We start from the raw sequence: 6397 nt of genomic DNA, 5'->3' as shown, positions 1-6397 counted from the left end.
ACATGATCCCCTCCCTTTGTCCTAAATGGTTCTGAAATAGTTTTCTTTTCTCTTATGTGATAAAACCTTTAAAGAAAAAGAAAGAAAGAAAAAAAAAACAAAACACTGTTGTTTCATTTTGAAGGTCTTTAGAGAGAACATCTGTAACATTTAACACTTATGAAGAAATGTTAAATTTGAAATCTAATGAGAGCAACTCACCTGCTTGGCTAACCTCCTGTCAGTGGGAAGGGGCAGCTTCGGATGTTGGTACAGCTTCCGATGTTTCTGTAACCTCCAGAAGCTTCTCCATCATAACAATAGAAGTATAATGTAAACTCCATAAGGTGTCAGGTTTTTCCCTAGGAGTTCCATTAAAAATTTTTTTAAAGACAGGTAAAATGAATTATAATAACATATTTTATTAAATTCAATAAATCTAAAATTATATAACTATACAATTTAACTATTACAACTGGTGCTCAGTATAAAATTACTAATGAGATATTTTACATTCTTTTCTTTTATACTAAGTCTTTGAAATCCCATGTGTATTTTATACTTACAACACACTTAGGTATGTACCAGCCACATTTCCACTGCTCAGTGGACATACATGGCTAGTAGCTACCGTATTGAAGGCTCAGGTTTGACATATCCTGCTGTGATTACACGTCCCAAGTCATTCAGCTAGGAAGTTGGTAGATCCAGTAGTTTTGCTCAGTATTTTAGACTCTTTGTCTTTTCACTAATGAACTTGTCTCTAAGAGCAGATTTCTGACACCTTGCTTGGGCTTGGCATTTATAGGGTTCGAGAAGTTTCAAGCAGGGAGGTAATGGAAACAGAAAAATAAAAGATGGGACGAAATCTGAAAATGCTGCGGGAGAGGCAGGGGTCACAATTAGAATTTCCAAGTGACAACTTCTCATATGTGGAGAAAGCATGCCTCTTTTTCACCACGAGAGGTGTATGAGGCTGAACATGGGCAAGGAACGCTGGGGAAAATGGGATGGCTGGTATTATATCCTCTGGTTTGGGTGAGAGGCAGGCAGAGCTTCTGCAGTGGGGCAGATAAGCAAGAGGAGGAAGCTTCACCTCGGGTTGGAGAAACCAACTTAACCAGCCTTTAAAAGGATGACTGGGATGATTTATAATATCTAACTGGTGTGGGAAATACAGTTGCAGCTGTGGGGTGAAGTGAAGGCAGAGGTTAGGAGACAGCAAGAGGAAGTTATGGGCAGTCCTTGGTCCCAAGTCTCCGGACAGAGTCTCTCTGGAGGGGTCCAAAGATTAAGTCTGGGGTCCTGTGCTTCCCATGTCCATGGGACTCTGATGGTGGTCTTTCCTGACTGTACCCTGACTTCCCTAAGGGAAACAGTTTTGAATATACTTGTGGCTCATTACGGAGAAGGCAATGCACCCCACTCCAGTACTCTTGCCTGGAAAATCCCATGGATGGAGGAACCTGGTGGGCTCCTCCATGGGGTCACTAAGAGTCGGACACGACTGAGCAACTTCATTTTCACTTTTCACTTTCCTGCATTGGAGAAGGAAATGGCAACCCATTCCAGTGTTCTTGCCTGGAGAATCCCAGGGACAGAGGAGCCTCTCGGGCTACAGTCCACGGGGTCAAAAAGATTCAGACACAATTGAAGTGACTGAACACATGGCTTATTAGTCCAAGCTCTATGTTTTGAGGGTGTAGAATTTCTCTTTTTCCTAAAAAATTAGCATATGTTAACTTTGAACACTTTTTTGGTTATTGTTTTTTGCGTTTGAGCATTTGCCCAGAACTTTGCACTGGTTTCCATCCGTTGCTCTTTGGACTAGCTTGGTTCTGCATTGAGTCAATGTTGATGATTTTGCTGCAGATTAAGAAAGTAAGCAGTTGGTTGGAAAATCCTGTATTTTGAAGGTGGAATTTTCTAAACCATGATCGGATGGCCAAACCTGTGTAGTTCCTGATACAGGATATCCTTGGTGGTGGTGGTTTAGTTGCTTAGGGAATTAGAATATTTGGGTCAGGCTGAAGAAAACTTTGGGCTTCCCAGGTGGTAAAGAATCTATCTGCCAATGCAGGAGACACGAGACGTGGGTTCAGCTTCTGGGTTGGGAAGATTTCCTGGAGGAAGCCATGGCAACTCACTCCAGGATTCTTGCCTGGAGAATCCCTTGGACAGAGGAGCCTGGCAGGCTATGGTCCATAGGGTGGCAGGGAGCTGGACGTGACTGAAGAGTCTTGGTGTGCATGCATGCACGAGAAGCAACCTTAGGAACTGACCCAAGTGTTAGGGTGGCTACATGAGATCACAGGGGCATGACCAGCACCATGACCTTGGAGAGAATTCAGGTTGCCTGAGTTCATATACTCTTGTAATTTCTCTCACTGGGAACTCACTCCCTTTTCTCTAATAATTAAAAAAATTCACAACTCTTGACAGTTCTTGAATCAACTCATTCATTCATTTGTCCACTCGTGTATTTGTTAAATATGTCCCTTTTCAGTTGCAAGTGTCTATTGGGCACCAGGTACCATGCACTTGGCTGGGTGCTGGAGGTTTGAAACCAACAAGGTCTCTATCCTTTGTCTCCATCCTTAAGAAGCTCGTCACCTGGCTTATATTCCCACATCAACCCACTCAGACTGGGGCCTCATCATCCATTCTGTCACTCCTCAGTATTCATGTAATTAGTTTAGGGTCCAATCTGTTGTTTTCATTCCTAGGATATTCTCTGAAGTAAACCGCCTCCCCTTGAGTGATGAGACATTTTCATTATTGATAATTATGCTTTCTTCTTTCTTTTTAAATCTTCCAGGGTCTGATACTTTGTACAGAGTGGGGCCTGATACACATTGTCAATGAAGGCCCAATACCCATTGTTAACCTTCTTTTGAGGCTACCTGAATGATGTCAGTTGATTATGGTATTTTACATATCATTTCTGAGTATGGCTAATAGAGATTTGAGGGTTGTTGGGGATGTGGTCAACAGTTAAGGAATGTGTCACCCCAACACAACCTCTCTGGTCAGTCTGTTGACTAAACATGGCCTCTATTGCCCTGTTATAGACCAGATACCCTAAGACACTGTCTTCTGAAAGTACCATGGTATGTTTGACATTGATTTTTAATGATGGGAAATTGAATTAAAGCTTTATCTAGATGGGTATTTTTCCTGTGTGTTGCAATTTTTTCAAGGAGTCCAGCTTTAGGAAGTTCCCCTAATGAAATGCACACACAGTAACTTTGCTTCAAGCTGTCAGTGAAGAATGCACTGTTACTCAAGTGAATTTCAGTGACCTCTTACTCTAGAGAGAGCCCAGGGCAGGAACAAATTTTTATAAATAATGCACTGTTTGCTTTGCAGTGCTGATAACCAAGAGGCTTGTTGTTTCTTAGGACAAAGGTATTTGCAGAGGAACTGATCAAACTCTTATTATTAATAATCTCATTGCTGAGTCATCACTGATGCTTTTGTGCCTTTGCTGCCACCAAGAAGCACAGAATCTGCAAACTAGAGAGGCACACAGGAACACAGCAGCTTGTGAGCGCAGTGGCGGAGTGAGGGGCTGCCTTTCCTATCTAGGGCACACTTGGAAATTGCTGTCTCATTCCTGCAGGAGCGCAACCCCTCTGGAAGGGGGTCTGCAAAAGGATTGGCCATAGAGGGCCCTGAAGGTAGTCATGACTACCAACTACCATCGTTAATGAGATTTTCTTTTTTTTTTTTTGACAAGGGCACTGACATGCTCCTTGAAAAAAGGAACAAGGAAAGCTCATTATTACCACAGACAGAGGCTACTAGCAAATGAGAGGAGATTTTGCCCTTTGCTTTGGTGGGAAGCAGGAAGAAGAGGGAAACTGCAACGGGAGATGGAGAAAACCTCTCCTCTCTGTCTCCATATGCATAGTGTTCATCTCAGGGTCATGGATTTGTTGCCATCTGGGACCCGAGAGTGGGCTCGTGTCTAACGTTTGGAAAGGCATTGTCTAAGCAAGAGGCTTCATTGGGAAAAGGTGCCCAGGTGGAGAGCTGCAGGGCGAAGGGATCCAGGAGAACCGCTCTTCTATGGGGCTGGCTGGCTCAGGGTTTTATGGTGATGGAATCAGTGTCTGGGTGGTCTCTGGCTGGTCATTCTGACTCAGGTCCTTGCTGGTGATGTGTGCATCCCTCAGTGAAGATGGATTCCAGCCAGAAGGAATTCGGAGGTTAGTAAGACGTAGGCACTGATGTCACCTCTCTCCTTTCGACCTTTCCTGAGTTCTTCCGGTTGGTGGTAACATGTTAGTTCTGCGTTCCTTGCCAGGACCTCTGGTTTGAAGTTAACTCATGCAAGTAGTTACTCTCTTGCTTGGCCAGGGTAGGCGGTTTCAGTTGGTGGTTCCCTTAACAGGCTCAGAGCACCAATTTCCACTCTGACACATGCCCTCTGCTTTTCTTGTTTTGGGTCAAACATCTCAGTGGCTGGAACACTGAGGCCAACGCTGAACTGCTTCTCACGGAGAACAGTGAACTTTGAGTCTCACACCCTTGCCCAGGTGCAGCCAGCAGCCTTCAGCAGTCAGGTTGTCAGACAAAGCACTGGACAGCCAATTTAAATCAAATGTTAAATAAGCAATCTATAATCACTCTAGTATATGCTTATCCCAAATCTATTACATGGAACAGACATCCTAAAAAATGATTTGTTATTTGTCTGAAATTTTGGACTAGGTGTCCTGTATTTTTGTTTGCTACATCTGACAACCCATCCTAGGGCAGAATATGAGAGGTAAGGGCTTCAAAACACTCTTCCTAACTTTATAAATTAGGAGTTTGGATTAACATATACACACTACTATATATAAAATATGTAAACAATAAGGACTTACTGTATTCAGCACGGGGGACTTTATAATATCTTGCAAAAACCAACAGTGGAAAAGAATATGCATATACATACACACAAGCATACGTGTACACACAAATATATAAACATTTGAACCACTCTGCTGTACACCTCAGACTAATACATTATAAATCAACTACACTTCAATAAAGAAAGAAAAAACAAAAAGTCCACCTCCTATCCCTTAACAGCTGGCCGTGGATGTGTCTCAGTAGTTCAGTCATGTCCAACTCTTTGTGACCCCATGGATTATAGCTATCCAGGCTCTGCTGCCAAGGGGTTCTCCAGGCAGGGACACTGGCGTGGGTAGCCATTTCCTTCTTCAGGGCATCTTCCTGACCCAGGCCATGGATCCCCTGTCCCTGACCTCAGTCTTCTTTGCAGACTGCCTTGGAGCAGATCATGTGGACAGACCCTGTTGCTCCCAGAAAGCTTCTGGGAAAATGCTTGTGATCTTCCTGGGTCTGCTCTAACTGCCTCTGATCACTGTGTCCACCCGAATGCGGGTATTAGGTTGGCCGCAGAAGGCGTCTGTGTGGCTGGACAGGTGTGTTTCAGCGGGGGAGGCAGCAATGATAGGTTGGATGGTGGGAGTGGGGTGGGCCGTAAAGCCTGAGGGGCTGCTGTGGGTTAGTGTCTAGTTAACACTTTGGGTCGGGGGTTGCGTGGGGCGGGCAACCAGGGGTGCGGTCTCAGGGTGCCTTGTGTGTACCCTTTCCCTCTGTCTCTTTTCCTTCCCTCACTCTCTATTCATTTGTTCATTCTTATTTTTCCTGCTCATCCCCTCCCTGGTATCTGAATGGTGTGCTAAGAGTTTAAGATCCTGTTTCTCACAAGAGCTCGGTGTTCATTCTGAGTTTGTGCAGCCCCTGAGGTCAAGCACCCTTCAGATCTAGTCTTCCAAAGCACTCCTGGGAGGGGGTGGGGATGCAGCGGGGCAGGGGCCTCCTTTCCATTTTGGAACCCAACATCTTTACATACTGAGCTGGGTTAGGAAATTAAAAATAAAACCAAAAAAGCACCCCCCAAAATGTGAGTGGCTCAGATGGTATAGAATGTGCCTGCAACGCAGGAGACCCGGGTTCGATTCCTGGGTCAGGAAGATCCCCTGGAGAAGGCAATGGCAACCGACTCCAGTATTCCTGCCTGCAGAAGCCCATGGACTGAGGAGCCTCATAGGCTACGGTCCAGGAGGTTGCAGTTGGACTCCACTAAGAGACTAACACTTTCAAAGCTTAGAAGCAACTTCTTATACAATGTTTCATTAAATTCTAATGACTTAGGAATTGTTCTAACACTAGGAGGCTCAGGGATTTGCCTAAGGTCATTGACTAAGGAGAGAGAGAGAGCTAGTTTTTATTATTCAGGCCAACACACTTCTTCCTCTGCAGAAGGAAGGTGGAGGTCACAGGGGTGTGTGAGATGGTCACAGGGGTGTGTGAGATGGTGGAGAGGTGCACTTGGGGCCTGACTGCTGTTCAGCCACCCAGCCATTTCCATGCTTTGCGATCCCATGGACAGCAGCAT

Source organism: Oryx dammah, unplaced genomic scaffold, assembly GCF_014754425.2.
Source record: "Oryx dammah isolate SB20612 unplaced genomic scaffold, SCBI_Odam_1.1 HiC_scaffold_24, whole genome shotgun sequence".
Lineage (NCBI taxonomy): Eukaryota > Metazoa > Chordata > Mammalia > Artiodactyla > Bovidae > Oryx > Oryx dammah.
The sequence above is the reverse complement of the archived record's forward strand: the minus strand, read 5'-3'. Positions refer to the sequence as shown.